The sequence below is a fragment of the Pleurodeles waltl genome, chromosome 4_2 (assembly GCF_031143425.1).
Source record: "Pleurodeles waltl isolate 20211129_DDA chromosome 4_2, aPleWal1.hap1.20221129, whole genome shotgun sequence".
In the NCBI taxonomy this organism is placed as follows: domain Eukaryota; kingdom Metazoa; phylum Chordata; class Amphibia; order Caudata; family Salamandridae; genus Pleurodeles; species Pleurodeles waltl.
In genome coordinates, this window is record NC_090443.1 from 406,899,601 (window position 1) to 406,917,490 (window position 17,890).

The following is a 17,890-nucleotide window of genomic DNA, read 5'->3' on the forward strand; positions in this document are numbered from 1 at the left end:
ATGCCATCCATTTAGATGCTTGTTTTCCCTTGAATAAGGATGCCAATTCAAAAGTGTCTGATGGCAGTAATAAACATACGGGGGATGGCTTAAGGGTAGTGTGGCACTTAAAAGACCCTATAGTAACACTACCAGGCCTTATAAGAGACAATCGTTCAATTATTTGGAGTTGCTTAGAGGAAGGCTCTGGGGCTGAGTTGTTCCAGTGCTATATGCTACTGTGCAAAGCAGCCAAGAATATGTTATCACACCTATTAAACCAGAATTAAATAGTCCTCGTTGGTTTGATGCAAAGTGTTCCATTGCCAATCACCGTTTGAAATCAGCGTTAGTGAAGCTCCCCAGACACACCAAAAAAAAAAAAAAACAGGTTCAGGAGGCAAGACGCTTTTATAATTCGGCCATAAAAGAAAGGAAGCATTTTTTATTTATTAAGGACTGGCAAATGTTGGAACAGGCTGCTGCTCAAAGTAATAGCAAGGTGCTCTGGGAGAAAGTCAGCCTCTACCAAAGGGATGTGCTACAAACCAATCATTTAAGCAGCAGTATTTCAGGTCATGATTGGGTAATACACTTAAAAAATATTTACTCATAGGTAGCCGATAGAGAGTCTGAGATCGTATTGAGGAAGGCACTTGCATCTGCTGGTCCTCTGCAAGTAACAGCCCAGGAGGCTGAGACCGGTATTGTTTTGAGTGCAGGAGGAAAGGGTGCCAGGCCCGGATGGGATCCCTGTGGATCTTTTTAGATGTCATCTGGGTTTCTGGGGACCTCTACTCATGAATCTATTCAACAACTCTTTAAGCAATAAGATACCAGAGTCACGGTCGCTCTCCACAATTGTCCCAAATAAAAAAAAAAAAAGGAGACAGGGGATCATCTAAATGTTAAAGGCCCATTTCTTTAGTTGACAGCGCTATTAAAATAATGGGAAGAGTCATTTTTAGTCATTTGCAGGCCTGGACCACAGAGAAAGTACTGTCTTCCTGCCAATATGGTTTTCGACCAGATCTTGGAACTGTAGAGCAGTGCTTGAATCTACATCTTATTGTAAGCAAATATACTGTTGCTAAGCACTGCCCAATGTACCGGCCATTTATGGATCCATCTACTGCTTTCGACAGGGTAAACAGAAGTAAGCTTTAGATGATGTTAATCAACTTGGGAGTGAATATTGACCTTGTGAATTTTCTGTATGATTTACATGAAAATGTAGGTGCATTATGGCCAGCATGGTGCACTATCGGACACTTTTTCTTTAGAAAGTGGTGTCCAGCAGGCGTGTGCCTTAGCAACTCTTTTTTGCTCTTTATATAAATGATTTAAATACCTGCCTCTCTAGCTCCCGTGGGATCTGACAATAATTGCTAATCTCCCGGTGTCTGCTCTGTTGTACGCTGACAATGCTTTTTTGTTGGCTAGAACGCTGCGCACCTTACGAATCTTAGTTGATGCTTTTGTGACTTTAATGCATAATCTAGACATGACCACCAATTTTTATAAATCACATATTAGGACCATTGGTCATGTAAAAAGATCAGCAGTGGCCTTGAGAGTGGGGCAAAAATCCCTCAATGCTGTCAGGAATTTGTTATTCAGGTTTAGATTTCTCTACAAATAATTCCTGGTCAAATCAGGTATCTATAGCTTGCTGGAACTGGAGTAGATCTGCTGGTTCTCTACTTAGTTTAGTGAGGAAAGACGGAGGGTCCACGATTATCCCATTTATGAAAATCTAAAAAAATGCAATGTATACCATCTGCGACTTATGGTGCCGGAGTATGGGGATATCAAAACTCCACAGAAATTCAGGTGGAAGAAAACAGAATTCTAAGGCGTCTACTGAATCTTCCGCCTTCGAGTGCCAGTTTTATTTTACACTCTGAACTGAGCACGGAATACATTACGGATGTGTTAAAGCGGGCTTCTATCCTGCTCTGGGTTAGTGTGTGGTGCAATAATAAGGCGAGCCTTAATAGGGAAATCATTAGGGATTGTTTGAAATTGGATAAAGATTTGAGGAGTAAACAACAAAGAATTCATGATGCTCTTAGCAAACTAAGCATCTAATTTGTATTCTTCCCTGGCGGTTGGTGATACCTCTTGTATCTTACATTAGAGTTATCAAGATGGGAGAGATCAATTATTTTTTAGATTCAGGTCAGGTTCTCTATGGCGACTACTCTGTTTTAATGATGGAAATGAAGTGTGGGGTACTCTGTTGCCGCCTTGGTGCAATGGCACCGCAAAACAATCACTACTTCATTTCGTGTTTCTGTTGTTTTTACAGGAGATTTTTCCAGACATACCTTAAGCCTTTGTCAAGAAAATCAGCTATTCGTATGTGTAAAGAGGCCTTAACTATTCCCCAGCTATTAGGTAACACAGATTTGTACTGGGGTGTGTAGTTTGTTTAAATTTGCTATCCGCAGCAGGAGAACAATGGGGTACAATTAGTAGGGTATTATTTGGAGTATGACTTTGTCTTTACTCACTTATGACTTTATTGTATGGTATTGTTTATCATTAGGCTACTTATTAGACTTAATGATTCGCAAATTATATAAATATGCACTTTACGCGGTTACATCACTCAGTTGAGTGATTTAATCTAGCATGGTTCTGATAATCACTAAATTTGAAACAGCCGCCAAAATCAGAGTATGTTCAAGCATTTTAGAGAGATTTTAAATTCTACGTAGTACGCCTGTAATTTTATGACATGAAATTATTTTATTGACAGTGTTTAATGCATTTTGTATGTATAGAGAACTCACACAATGACCTTTTAATAGAGATCTAGCCATCAGAAATATATTTCAAGTATTGGTTAGGTTGCTGGTTGAGGCCTACTGAACAAATCACAAAACTAATTCGTATGATTTTTAACTGACTATTTTGTTTTGCAAAAGCTGAATAAAGTTATTTTACTTGACGTAACACTCTGCCTAGGGAGGCGGACATGTCCAGCCCACATCTGCTTGTGAACTTGGCTGCATCTCTCCTGTCTGCCATAGCTTGGGAGAGAGTGGCCCAGGCTTGCAAATTTTGTCAGACCAGCCCCCGTACAGTGCTTAGTGAGTGACCCTGACCACTACAATGGGGTTTAGGGGTACTCCATCCAAAGAATATTTGGGGAAAACATGGCAAAAACAGTTCATTCTACAACCCATTTTCATGATATATTAAATTGTAATCATATATAAAGCATAGTAAATTATGAGCTTGTAGTGCACCAGGATATGGCAATCTTTATGGGGGCTCTTTAATGAGCCCCTCACCATCACCCTGCAACAGTGCCTTTCATCTCTCCATAACCCCTCTCTCATGTATTTCATTTGTTTTATAGTGCCTGTCTTACCAACATAGGATGTTGGAGCACTTTACATGACACACATACAGAGATAATGAATCCTACATGTGTAAATCAGTGTGTAGAAAATGTTACAGAATACAAAGGGGATTACAAAGTGTAAGATTCACGTGTCATCCATACTGGTAAGCATTTTTAAGAGGGCTTGGTTTGGGGAAGCATAAGCTCAAGATTCACGATATAAAAGCGGTTAGGGTTAACCTTACAATAACTTATTGCTACCAAAACAAACCCTTTTTTAAAGCAAAATTAGGATAATCAAAGACTGGGAAAAAACAACTTTCTATCCTGTACCATTCAGTTTACATGCTGCTCTTTGATGGCAGTTCCTAACTTACTGTGCTAGATTATGATTGTAACATTAACTGCACAGTAACAAATATCTGTGACAACAGCAGAATACCAATAAGCAGTGCACATAAAATACTGTTCTGTAGTCTGCATAGTAAACATTCTTTGTAGCAGGCATATTAACCCTCTGTGCTACCTTAGATGAAATAAAACTGCCACTAGACAAAGTTCTGATCTCTCTCCAGCAAGTACATTAGTAACTAGAATTGTCTTGGCACTCTTATTGTTGCCTGAAAACTGTTGGCTATACAAAGAACTCGGCAGTGCTTTCAAAACTGCTGCACAAGTTCAAAATCAGCCCATCCAATAACAAAAGTAGCCCCCACCCTTCCAGCCTCCCGGGCAAATACCTGATCCATGGTATGGCCAAGTCCAGCCTTGTCCAGGACCATGGGCAGCACCTGCTCAACCAAATCCTACAGTTCATGGGAGTAACAGCCCAAAAGGCACGCAGTGTTCACCGACCACAGTATCAGGCTGGAAGAAAACATCTCGTCTAAGGTGTCCAGCCTCTTGGATTCCCAATCAGGTGGGGTTGTAGGGAATGAGCCAGGATGCATACAGGCAGTGAGACTTAGACCACTAAGCTCTCTGGAGTGGGGTGTAGGTGTGAGAAAGTTGGGGCCCCCTGGGGCGGTGCAATGGTGGCAGGCAATTGTCCTGTTCACAGAAGCCCCTGTGCAGGGCTGAAGCCAGGTCCCAAGGAGGACACCCATAAAGGCTTCATTAAAAGAGCGAAGCAGTTTCAAGGAGGGTGAATTCTGGCTGAAGCACCTCCGTCAAGACGTTAGTCGTGACTGCCCCCGAGGGAAGGCTAAGGTCCACGACCTCAGCTGCCCTTCTCACTACCAGAGCAAAAGAGGCTCCCTCCCCCAAGCAGCAGCAGGAGGAGAGACTGTGCCAGTATCTGGGGAGGTTTCCAGTCTACTGGCATCCGCCAATTCCCACATCAGTCCATGTTGGGGGTCTAGGTCTGGTATTCTGCAGGATGCAGTGGCCTCTACCAATCTTCCCCCAAGTCCTAACCCATAAGAATAGGGTTCAGGCTGCAGTCTGGACGGTATGCTGCAGAGGCAAGACGGACGCTGGGAGTGGACCTGCCGGTGGGGAACCAGTAGAGGTCTCTCCTGACCCCACGGGGCCTGAAGGCATAACAGCAGGGGACAGGCCACCCAAATATAAGGTGCATGGCCTCAAAATTTGTGGAGTTGGGCGGTTGTTTCTCCGGTGCCCTCAAACTCAGGCAGGTTTTGGAGCTGGCCCAGGCATCACTCGTCTCATCAGATGACTTTAATGGACAGGGTGAAATTGAAGACATCTTCAACGTCTTGCTCTTTTTCTTTTTGTGGGACTTACCCATACACCTGGACGACTTTGACGAGGATAGATGGCTCTGCAACAGATCCCAGGATCTTCCTTTCGACTGGGGGTCAAGACTGTCGCAGCATCACACATCAAGAGGCAAAAAGCTTTGGGATGCATGGTGCGGCAGTCGACAGTTCTTTGCGTTGTGGTCATGCTTGAGGCACTAGAGACAAAGATGAGGGTCCATCACCAACATCTGTCACTCTGGTGGCACCTATATATGCACCGCGCACGTCACTTCTGGTGTACATGATGCTACACAGAGCCGAATGTCGCCACCTACCCGTGCTTAGTGGTACTGCTAAAAAAAAAAATCCGGAACCAGTCTGATGCCTGGGGATAATTCTAAGGTAAGGAACCTGTGACTAGAAGTCTCTATCAGATGGGGTTGATATTGTATTACACGATGAGGTCACACAACCACACTATACAATACCCCAGTATTTCCTCAAAACTATGCGCTGTCAGAATGTTAGGGGTACATTCATTAAAGGGAAGGTGGATCACAAAAGTTTGTCATTCTATAAAATAGGTCGTGGTTCAAAAATATTTGGGGAGCACAACTAAGTCAACTGAATTTATAAAAAAAAAAAAAAAACAATGTTAAAGACGTCCTCAGAGCAAATGGCTATTAAAATAAGTAAAGTGCTAGTGATAGCTTAAATGATCCGGATTAGACTGGGCAAGCAGTAGCCTGCTTTATGTGGCCATCAGTGTATCTGCATATGCTTGGCCAGGTTGAGAAATACACTGCAGAGAATTCAAGTCTGTGTATAGAGCAGGCGCCAAATGTAACAGGTCTACATTTTTAAACATGAATGATACCAACAGCCTACATGAAATTAAGCAAAAATAAAAAGGTAAAAACAAAACAGACCAGAAATCAAACAGTTTTTAAAATAACTCAAGTGCTCATTTAAATAAAAGGGCTACCCACCCCTAAACCTTTAGTACCCTTTATATCTACCCTTCCCCCAACTCTAAAAACCCTATTTTACCCAGCACTATTCATTGGATCTGAAAATCCATTAATGCTACCCTTCCCAAAACCATCAAAACCCCTTTACTTACCCCTTAATGCTCACACAGGGACATTGCTTGCTGAAAGCAGGGGGGGGGGGGGCCGAAGGGTGAAATACTAGAAAGAACTGGTGTAAGGAAATGGCTCCCTGTTGCAGTTACCCCCCCCCCACTTTTTGCCTGATACTGACTTGACTGAGAGGTGTGCTGGGACCCTGCTAACCAAGCCCCCGCACCAGTGTTCTTTCACCTAAAATGTACCATTGTTTCCACAATTGGCACACCCTGGCACACAGATCAGTCCCTTGTAAAAGGTACCAGTGGTACCAAGGGCCCTGTGACCAGGGAAGGTCCCTAAGGGCTGCAGCACATGTTGTGCCACCCTAAGGGACCCCTCACCTAACACATGCACACTGCCATTGCAGATTGTGTGTGTTGGTGGGGAGAAAAAGGCGAAGTCGACATGGCACCCCCCTCAGGATTCCATGCACACAAAATACTGCCTGTGGCATAGGTATGTCACCCCTCTAGCAGGCCTTACAGTCCTAAGGCAAGGTGCACTATACCACAGGTGAGGGCATAGCTGCATGAGCAATATGCCCCTACAGTGTCTAAGTCTATTCTTAGACATTGTAAGCACAGTTGTGGCCATATTAGGTATATGGTCTGGGAGTTTGTCAAAAACAAACTCCACAGCTCCATAATGGCTACACGGAATACTGGGAAGTTTGGTATCAAACTTCTCAGAATAATAAACCCACACTGATGCCAGTGTTGGATTTATTAAAACATGCACACAGAGGGCATCTTAGAGATGCCCCCTGTATTTTACCCAATTGTTCAGTGCAGGACTGACTGGTCTGTGCCACCCTGCTGCTGAGAGACTAGTTTCTGACCCCATGTGGTGAGGGCCGTTGTGCTCTGAGGACAGAAACAAAAGCCTGCTCTGGGTGGAGGTGCTTCACACCTCCCCCCCTGCAGGAACTGTAACACCTAGCAGTGAGACTCAAAGGTTCAGGCTTCGTGTTACAATGCCCCAGGGCACTCCAGCTAGTGGAGGTGGCTGCCCCCTGGACACAGCCCCCACTTTTAGCAGCAAGTCCAGGGGAGATAATGAGAAAAACAAGGAGTCACCACCCACCAGTCAGGACAGCCCCTAAGGTGTCCTGAGCTGAGGTGACCCCTGCCTTTAGAAATCCTCCATCTTGATTTTGGAGGATTCCCCCAATAGGAATAGGGATGTGCCCCCCCTCCCCAAAGGGAGGAGGCACAAAGAGGGTGTAGCCAACCTCAAGGACAGTAGCCATTGGCTACTGCCCTCCCAGACCTAAACACACCCCTAAATTCAGTATTTAGGGGCTCCCAGAACCAAGGAAGATAGATTCCTGCAACCTGAAGACGAAGGACTGCTGACCTGAAGCCCTGCAGAGAAGACGGAGACACCAACTGCTTTGGCCCCAGCTCTACCAGCCTGTCTCCCCACTTCAAGAAAAACTGCAACAGCGACGCGTCCCCCAGGGTCCAGCGACCTCTGAAGCCTCAGAGGACTACCCTTCATCTAAAAGGACCAAGAACTCCCGAGGACAGCACCCCTGTTGCAAAGAAACTGAAACTTTGCAACAAAGAAGCAACTTTTAAAGACCACACGTTTTCCGCCGGAAGCGTGAGTCTTTCCACTCTGCACCTGACGCCCCCGGCTCGACCTGAGGAAAACTAACTCTACAGAGAGGACTCCCCGGCGACTGCGAGCCCTTGAGTAGCCAGAGTTGACCCCCCTATGCCCCCACAGCGACACCTGCAGAGAGAATCCAGAGGCTCCCCCTGACCGCGACTGCCTGCTTCAAGGAACCCAACGCCTGGTAAAGACACTGCACCCGCAGCCCCCAGGACCTGAAGGAAACGAACTCCAGTGCAGGAGCGACCCCCAGGTGGCCCTCTTCCTAGGCCAGGTGGTGGCTACCTCAAGGAGCCCCCCCCCCCCCCCCCACCCCGTTTTGCCTGCATCGCTGAAGAGACCCCTAGGTCTCCCATTGAAACCTATTGCAAACCAGACACCTGTTTGCACACTGCACCCGGCCGCTGAGGGTGTACTTTCTGTGCCTGCTTGTGTCCCCCCTGGTGCCCTACAAAACCCCCCTGGTCTGCCCTCCGAAGTCACGGTACTTATGCTGCCATCTCTCCCCCTGCAATTTTGAATGCTCTCACTATCTGAGGAGGATGGGGAGGGGGCTACTGGTTATCAGGAATGTCGCTATAAAGCCTACTGGCATCAAGCAGCACTGAAAAGCTGACCTCAGCCTATGACAAGTGGAGAGGTGCTGCATTGCCAAAGGAGTAATTTACATAATGATTGATGTTTTGTTGTTCTACCACAATTCAGTAATACTGTTACCAAAACCTGTTATGACATTTCAGCATAGTCAGAGATAAACGTGCATGCATAGTTGGTCACATTTTCTGCAATTATTGCTGTCACATGTCATAGTAACACCAGTAGTCTGCTTGTCATTTGGTACAGATAGGCAAGGAATGCTGTACTTTTCTTCGATGCAAAATAGCGTTATGTGCACTGACAACCACTTTCCACCCTTTTTTTTTTTTTTTTTTCACACACACACCTTCCCAGATTTGAAATGACTGTCCAATTGATATTAGTAAGCCAGTGAATGACTCACCAAATATTAGTGCAGGACTATTCTACATTTATGAAACTAATGGCCTACAGTCAGGCAAACATTTTTTTTTTTTTTTTTTTTTTTTCTCTCTCTCTCTCTCTCTCTAGTCATAGGTACTAATAGTCCTGCCCACATGCGGATGTCCCGGAGCACTTCTTTTTCAATACTCCATCTTAAGTGTAAATGTTCACCTTTTTTTCAGCAAGGCCTGGAGAGACACTTGGAACATTGAGTTGTAGGCTACATTGGCCAGTTTGTTCAGATTGCATTTAAAAAAGTGTAATACCTTTAAATTCAACAATCAAGTTAAATGCCTAAATCGTGTAGTGATTAAATCTCACCCTCAAACCATTTAAAAAAAAAAGAAAAAACTGAAGGAGTGGTGGCCAAGGTAGCCCCACAGGATGCCATTATGTAAATGTGAAAAGTGTGGCTGCCTCTTTAAGGGCTCACAGCCGACCAATATCCCATCATGTCCAACAGGTGACACTTGCCTCAGCTCTTTCTTCCAGCTCCCGGTGACAGGATTTGAGCACTGAGCTTGGCCTTTTTGGTATTATTTCCCTCAGAAATGTAATTAGGAAACTTGACAACTACTTCCCTCAACAGATTCCATCAATACCTATGTTTTTCTATCCTTTTCTGATAGAAAATATTTTCTGTTTGTCAAGTATAATGCCATCTTTGACAAGTGTCCTGCCTGTGGAAGAAAGAGAGCCATGTTAGACCCTCATGTCGTTTGCATCATCTGCCTTCCTGAAAGTCTCATTCCTGGCAGATCACATTGCAGGAAGTTTTCTAGGCACACCGTAAGGAGAAGGTAGAAGATTCGCCTCCACTGAAAGAGGAGCGATGCAGGTTGCAGCAGCCATAATCTGAAGATGGTAAATCCAGGGAATGAGGAGCAGGTCAGTCCTCTACCAGGGCACTTCCTCTGAGGACTCCAGGGGTGGACGATCCAAAAAGAGAAAACATCGAAAATAATGCTGTTCTAGGTGGACATGGAGGGCATTAACATCAAGACAAGGTACAAGCCCTATACATGTTTGCCGTCAAGAGCTGGGTCAACGTCAAAGAGGAGACAGCATTTGACTTCAAGACATAGGTCGACTTCGGACACCACAACGTCTAGGCATAGGAGAATAGCGACATTGAGGCATAGGAGAAAACCTTTAGGAGTCTGTTGATGTAGAGAACCTCCAGACCTGTAGAAAAAGTCAGTAAATCAAGGCCAAGAGGTCTACCATCCACCTCTGAATACACTCTAGGATGTAGTCACTGTCATCTATACTGCTTCCGGACTCTCCTACACTGCTGCCACATCTGCAAGCGCCTCTTCCACCTACTTCTCCAGCTCTTCTACATCTACAAACACCTGTGTGGAAGTAAGTATCCTCTTTCAGCATGGTTACCCCTCCCCCCAAACTTTTAGCCTGCTATCAGTGTGCTTAGACTGTCTTCACTGGTATCCTGCTAACCAGGACCCCAGTGATTTTTCTCTCCCTCCAAATTTGTTTACATAGGACCTTTGCGCACTTCACAATCGGCATACTGGTGTCCCCTTATAAGTCCCTAGTATACCGTGACATCAGGGACCCCTCCTGATAGATGGTCAAACCGCTTTTTATGGCTGTTTAAGGACTCCCTTGCGGGTGGGTCCCCAGATTAGACGTGCAACACTCCATCAGGACTCCTCTGCATCATTTAATTCTGCACCTGGCCACTGGTGCCACGACTGGACAATTCAGGAACCAACACTACAACTCTCGAGATGACCTTGTCTTGCAACATTACTTACCCAGCTCCCTTCAGCAACTGCAACATTTCCCCAGGCTGTGCATCCTCTGGGGTCGGCAAGACTTCAGCTGCACTAGGAAGCAAGAAGGAATCTCCCTTGGAGTGAAGGAGTCACTCCCCTCTATCTGCAGGCACCTACAGCAACAACATCCGGCTCCGTGGGTCAGCTGTCCTCAAACCGTGTGGATGCTGCATCACTGTTGGTGGTCTAGAGTGGCCCCCTTCATCCTCTCTACCTGCTGTCCATCCTGGGAGATGGCGAGTCCTTGCAGGACTGTACCCCTGTGCACTGCGACTCTTGCAGCAACCACGGCTTGTTGTCTCCTGCTCCAAGTGATTTTCAGGCTCAGAGTAGCCCCGGCCCCCAGCACTTCATCCTTGCAAAGACAGTCTCTCCTCTGCTGCTCCAGTGAGGTGGGACTCCTCTCCAGGTATACTGACTGGGCCTCCCTGCAACTTACTGTGCCTGCTGCCAGTGGGTTGCCTGTGGGGGCTGCAACTGCTTCTGCTGATTCTCCTGACTGAGGATCAGCCCGAACTCCCCTCCAAGGGTTGAGTCCCCTGGACCTTGCTAGTTCTCTTCAGTCTTGCAACTCTTCTTTTGCCTCCTCTTGTATTTGCCAAGGCTTGTTGGTGGTTCTTCTGACCACTGACTGACTGCAACCCAACGACCAACATGGGACACCATCTGCAGTGCTCCAAGGACTCCCCTGCAGCTCCTTGACTCCCACAGGTAGTCTTCTTCCCCGTCAACCCGGATCTTCATTCACAGAAGGGTGGGTAGTGGCTCCTGCCCCTGAACTGGACTCTGTCTCCTTTTGTAGGTCATCTTCCAGAATCCATCTTTGTTTTCCTCTGGTCCTGTTCTTGCACAATCCATTTTCTAAGTTCTCTTAGTCCTTGGGAGAACCAGGTAATTACTTTTGCTCTCCTGGTCGCTGGGGAGTCACTAAGGTACTCACCTCTTGGGTTCTCAGGTTCTCCCAGCTCCCCTCTAACTGCTCCATACCTTTGGGTGGGGGACTTCACATTCCACTATTTTAGTATCCGGTAAAGCCCTCCCCTAGGGCCCCAACTCTAAGCAATCTAGTGTAGTGTTACTGTATTAAAGTACCTTTATTTTTGTAACACTGTGTGGTTCCTTTCATGTGCGATAGGTTACTGTTGTGGCCTTTTATTAGCTTTGCATGTCTCCTAGATAAATCTTTGCTGTTCATCCACAGCTATCTCTAAGAGCCCTGGCTTCATAGACACTGTCTCCATTCACTAATAAGGGTTGCCTGAACCTGGTATAAATGGCCAACACCATAGGTGTCCACCACAAACCAGGCCAGCTTCCTACATTGGTGGTGCAGCAGTGAGATATGACACTTGCTTACCCCTATGTCACTGGTAACTTTCCACAGGAAAGCCCACTACTAGAGACTTTAGGGTACACTGCACTTAGGGATTAGGATCACTAGTCTCCTAGTTTGGGTAAGCTGAGGGTCTGGCATAGCCCTTTCTCCAAACTCTGAGGAAGTCTAGTTACGTAGAGTAGGGAGGTGCACCCACACTACTCTAAGGAAAATTTCTTCAGTGGAAGATACAACTCAGGTCCCAGCCTCTCAATAGGAGAGCTGCACGTTTTAGGAGTTGAGGAAGATGTGTGCTTCTAGGAAGCTGAAGACAGGGAGGAATCCCAACAAGAACCTACTTCTGGGATTACTACTCCAGGTTGACCAGGAAAACGCAGGCATCCATGGGGAAGAAGTAAAGACTGACCCTCCAGTCTTAGAAAGGGTAGACTTAGGCTACACTGAGGATGATCAGAAATAAATTAGGGAACACCACAGCCCTGTTAGGAGCACTGCAGGTAGTGAAAAAGGGAATCACTCAAGTAGGCCCACTTTTACTCCTAGAGGGTTGGTACAGAGGGCCTCTAGGAGGAGAAGGGATAGGTCCTCATCTGTCCACACCCATGTCTCAAGGACCTCCTAAGAGATAGACCACTCTAATTCAGGAGGGGTGTCCCTAAATAGGTAATTCCACAGACTGAAATTAGATCAGGCCAAACTGAGGCTGCAATAGCAACAGTTAGCTCTAGAAAAGGAGACCCTGGCAGTAGAGAGGAAAAGGCAGACTTTGGGGTTAGCTCCACATGGTGGCACCAATAACTTTAGGGTCACCAGGGTCAGGGAAGACTCCTATGACTCTCGGAACCTGAGTGAACTAATCCCACCTTACAAGGTGGGAGATGATATACACAAGTGGTTCACTGCCTTGGAGAGGGCCTACATTTGGAGACACCCAGGCCATACGGCAGGTGACAGCACTTGCCCTAAAAACAGCCCTAAGCCTGCTTCCACAACTACCACTAGTACCCCTAATATCCCTAGCAGTAGCAACAATAGTGGCAGCAGTAGTCAGCCAAAGAGTGTAGCTGGGTTTACCTTGTGGACTGTGGTGAGCCCTGGGTTAACCATGGAGACCACTGAGACAGCTTTAATCTCCGAGGGTGGAAGTAGCCTTGCCACCCTAGCTTCTGGTCCCCTTAATAGGGATACGTACATGCAGCATCCCTTAATAAATGGTGTTGGTGCTGAGGCCTACAGGGACACAGGTGCCGGTCACCATGATGACTGACTGAAAAACTGGTGTCACCTGAAAAACACCTATTTGCATAACACCACTCAGTACCACCCCATAGCTAAGGTTTACTTCAGCAGGGGGATAATGGACCGAAAGTTGTGGTGTCCTCTGATCTCCCCATAGAGTGTCTCTTGGTTAATGATTTGGAGATCTCAGCTTGGACTAGAGTGGAGTTGGAAGCCCATGCAGCCATGCTGGCACACCCTTGCTTCAACAATAACACAGGCAAAAGAGCAAGGGGAGCAAGGAGCACTGGAGCATGAAACAATGGCCCAGGAAGCTCCTAAAAACAAAGACAGGCAAGGATACACAATTACCCCCTGTCCAAACTCCTAGCGAGGATCTCACCCCTGAGGGAGAGAAACCTGCTCCTTGGGTGGAACCTACACCAGAGGAGCTAAAGGCTGACAGCTGCAGAAGAGCTCCCAAGGCAGGAACATAGTTTAGAACAGCAATCCTGTCCTATCCTAGAAAAACTGCAGCTCAGAAGCCAGAGGGACTGAGGTGTAAACACACGAGAGGAGAAAATCCCAATTGTCACTGTGGTCCATCTCCCTACAGGGAATGGACTAAAAAGTGGAAAATTGACCTCCAATGCAGATGTAGAATCCATTTTCTAAGTCCTCTTCTTAGTCCTTGGGAGAAGCAGGTACTTACCTCTGCCCTCCTGGTCACTAGGGGGGGGGGGGGGTGTGACTAAGGTATTCACCTCTTGGGGTCCCAAATTCTCCCAGCTCCCCTCTAACTACTCCATACCTTTGGGAGGAGGACTTCACTTCGCATTCCACTATTTCAGTATATGGTTTGGCCCTGCCCTAGGGCCCTAACTATTTTCTACAATTCTTGCCAATGCTGGTTGTTTCTATGCTAACTTTGGATTGTTATATATGGAAAATGTCACTTACCCAGTGTACATCTGTTCGTGGCATGAGACGCTGCAGATTCACATGCTGTGCATTATCGTGCCATCTAGTGTTGGGCTCGGAGTGTTACAAGTTGTTTTTCTTCGAAGAAGTCTTTTCGAGTCACGAGACCGAGGGACTCCTCGCTTTCGGCTCCATTGTGCATGGGCATCGACTCCATCTTAGATTGTTTTTCCCCACAGAGGGTGAGGTAGGAGTTGTGTATATTGTAAAGGTGCCCATGCAATGGAGTAAGTATGTCTGTACATAATGTGATTATAAGTGATATATATTTACAAATGTACAAGTTTTTTCAACAACTATATATATATATATATATATATATATATATATATATATATAGTTTTCATCAACTTAAAACGGCTACAGGCTGCCGGGGAGGCGGGAGGGCGCATGTGAATCTGCAGCGTCTCATGCCACGAACAGATGTACACTGGGTAAGTGACATTTTCCGTTCTATGGCATGTGTAGCTGCAGATACACATGCTGTGCATAGACTAGTAAGCAGTTACTCTCCAAAAGCGGTGAATTAGCCTGTAGGTGTTGAAGTTGTTTGAAATAATGTTCGTAATACTGCTTGTCCTACTGTGGCTTGTTGTGTTAACACATCTACACAGTAGTGTTTTGTGAATGTATGAGGCGTAGACCATATGGCTGCCTTACATATTTCTGTCATGGGTATATTTCCTAGAAAGGCCATTGTGGCACCTTTTTTCCTAGTGGAGTGTGCCTTTAGGGTAATAGGAAGTTCGCTTTGCTTTAATATAGCATACATTTCACTATCCATCTGGCAATGCCTTGTTTGGATATTGGATTTCCTGCATGAGGTTTTTGGAAGGCTACAAACAATTGTTTTGCGAAATTGTTTTGTTCTATCAATGTAATACATTAGTGCTCTTTTAATGTCTAATGTATGTAAGGCTCTTTCAGCTACTGAGTCTGGCTGTGGAAAAAAGACTGGGAGTTCCACTGTTTGGTTTAGGTGGAACGGTGAGATAACTTTTGGTAAAAATTTTGGATTTGTGCGTAGAACCACTTTATGTTTGTGTATTTGTATAAAAGGTTCTTGTATAGTAAATGCTTGTATTTCACTTACTCTAAGAGATGTGATTGCTATTAGGAAGGCTACTTTCCAGGTTAAGTACTGTATTTCACAAGAGTGCATGGGTTCAAATGGTGGACCCATGAGTCGTGTTAATACAATATTAAGGTTCCATGAGGGAACTGGTGGTGTTCTTGGGGGTATGATTCTCTTTAGACCCTCCATGAATGCTTTGATGACTGGGATTCTAAAGAGTGATGTTGAATGTGTATTCTGCAGATAAGCAGATATTGCTCTGAGATGTATTTTAATGGACGAAAAAGCTAGTTTTGTTTTTTGTAAGTGTAATAGGTAGCTTACAATGTCTTTTGTGGACGCATGTAGTGGTTGAATTTGATTATTATGGCAGTAATAAACAAATCTTTTCCATTTATTTGCGTAACAATGTCTTGTAGTAGGTTTTCTTGCTTGTTTAATGACCTCCATACATTCTTGTGTAAGGTCTAAATGTCCAAATTCTAAGATTTCAGGAGCCAGATTGCGCGACGCTGGATTCGGGTGTCTGATCTGTTGCTGTGTTGAGTCAACAGATCTGGTCTGTTTGGTAGTTTGATATGAGGTACTACTGACAGATCTAGTAGTGTTTTGTACCATGGCTGGCGTGCCCAAGTTGGTGCTATTAGTATTAGTTTGAGTTTGTTTTGATTCAATTTGTTTACTACGTACGGAAGGAGTGGGAGAGGGGGAAAAGCGTAAGAAAATATCCCTGACCAACTCATCCATAACGCATTGCCCTTGGAGTGAGGGTGCGGATACCTGGACGCAAAGTTTTGGCATTTTGAGTTTTCTTTTGTTGCGAATAGGTCTATTCATGGTGTTCCCCAGCTTTGAAAGTAAGTTTGTAGTATCTGGGGATGAATTTCCCATTCGTGGGTTTGTTGGTGATCTCGACTGAGATTGTCGGCTAACTGGTTTTGAATTCCTGGGATGTATTGTGCTATTAGGCGAATGTGATTTTGAATCGCCCAATGCCAAATTCTTTGTGCTAAGAGACACAGCTGTGATGTGTGTCCCTCCCTGGTTGTTTAGGTAATACATTGTTGTCATGTTGTCTGTTTTGACAAGAATGTGTTTGTGGGCTATTATCGGTTGAAATGCTTTCAATGCTAGAAATACTGCTAGCAGTTCCAGATGATTTATATGAAGTTGGCTCTGTTGATTGTCCCATTGTCCCTGAATGTTATTCTGGTTGAGGTGTGCTCCCCACCCTACCTTGGAAGCATCTGATGTGATCACGTATTGAGGCACAGGGTCTTGGACTGGCCACCCTTGGTTTAAATTTATAGGATTCCACCATTGAAGCGAGGAGTGTGTTTGGCGGTCTATCAACACTAGATCTTGAAGTTGACCCTGTGCTTGTGTCCATTGTGTTGCTAGGCACTGTTGTAAGGGCTGCATGTGTAGTCTTGCGTTTGGGACAATGGCTTTGCATGAAGACATCATGCCTAGAAGTTTCATCACAAACCTCACTTGATAGTGTTGGTTTGGGTGCATGTTTAGTATTACATTTTGGAATGCCTGTACCCTTTGTGGACTTGGAGTGGCAATCCCTTTTTGTGTGTGGATTGTTGTTCCTAAGTATTGTTATATTTGACACGGTTGTAGATGTGATTTCTGGTAGTCTATAGAGAACCCTAGCTTGTGAAGGTTTTCCATAACGTATTGTGTGTGTTGTAGACACTGTTGTTGAGTGCTGGTTTTTATTAACCAATCGTCTAAGTTAGGGAATACGTGCATGTGCTGCCTCCTGATATGAGCAGCTACTACCGCAAGGCATTTTGTGAATACTCTTGGTGCTGTTATTCCGAACGGTAACACTTTGAAATGGTAATGCAGGCCTTGGATTACAAACCTTAAGTAATTCCTGTGGGAAGGATGTATGGGTATATGGAAGTAAGCATCCTTGAGATCTAATGTTGACATGTAGTCCTGTTTGAGCAAGGGAATCAAGTCTTGAAGTGTCACCATGTGAAAGTGATCTGATTTGATGTAAAGATTTAGTGTTCTGAGGTCTAATATGGGTCTCAGTGTTTTGTCCTTTTTTGGAATTAGAAAATACAGGGAGTAAACACCTATTCCTTTTTGATGGTTGGGTACTAGTTCTATTGCTTCTTTTTGTAACAGCGCTTGGACTTCTAGTTGTAACAGGTATAAGTGCTGTTTGGACATGTGTGCTCTAGTAGGCACATTTGGTGGTATTTGTAGGAACTCTATGCAATAACCATGTTGGATAATGGCTAGGATCCACGAGTCTGTAGTTCTGTCTTTCCAATTTTGGTAATCTGTGAGCCTCCCCCCACACTGGTGTTGTGTGTTGGGGGTTTGCAACATTGGAGTCACTATTTAGTTTGTGGGGTTTTTGGGCTTTGGAATTTCCCTCTTGTTTTAGGGAACCCCTATACAGTGCCCGGGAGCCTCCTCTTTGGTATTGGCCCTGGTATGTGGGTCTGGCCTGTGAGGTAGAGGGTTCTGTGCTTTGGGCCCGAAACCCCCCTCTAAAGTGTGACTTCCTAAAAGTGCCTCTGCTCTGTGGAGAGTAGAGCGTGCCCATGGTTTGGCCGTGTCCTTTAGTTTGTCTATTGCTGTATCCACTTCCGGCCCAAACAACTGTTGTCCGTTGAATGGCATATTCAGCACAGCCTGCTGGATCTCT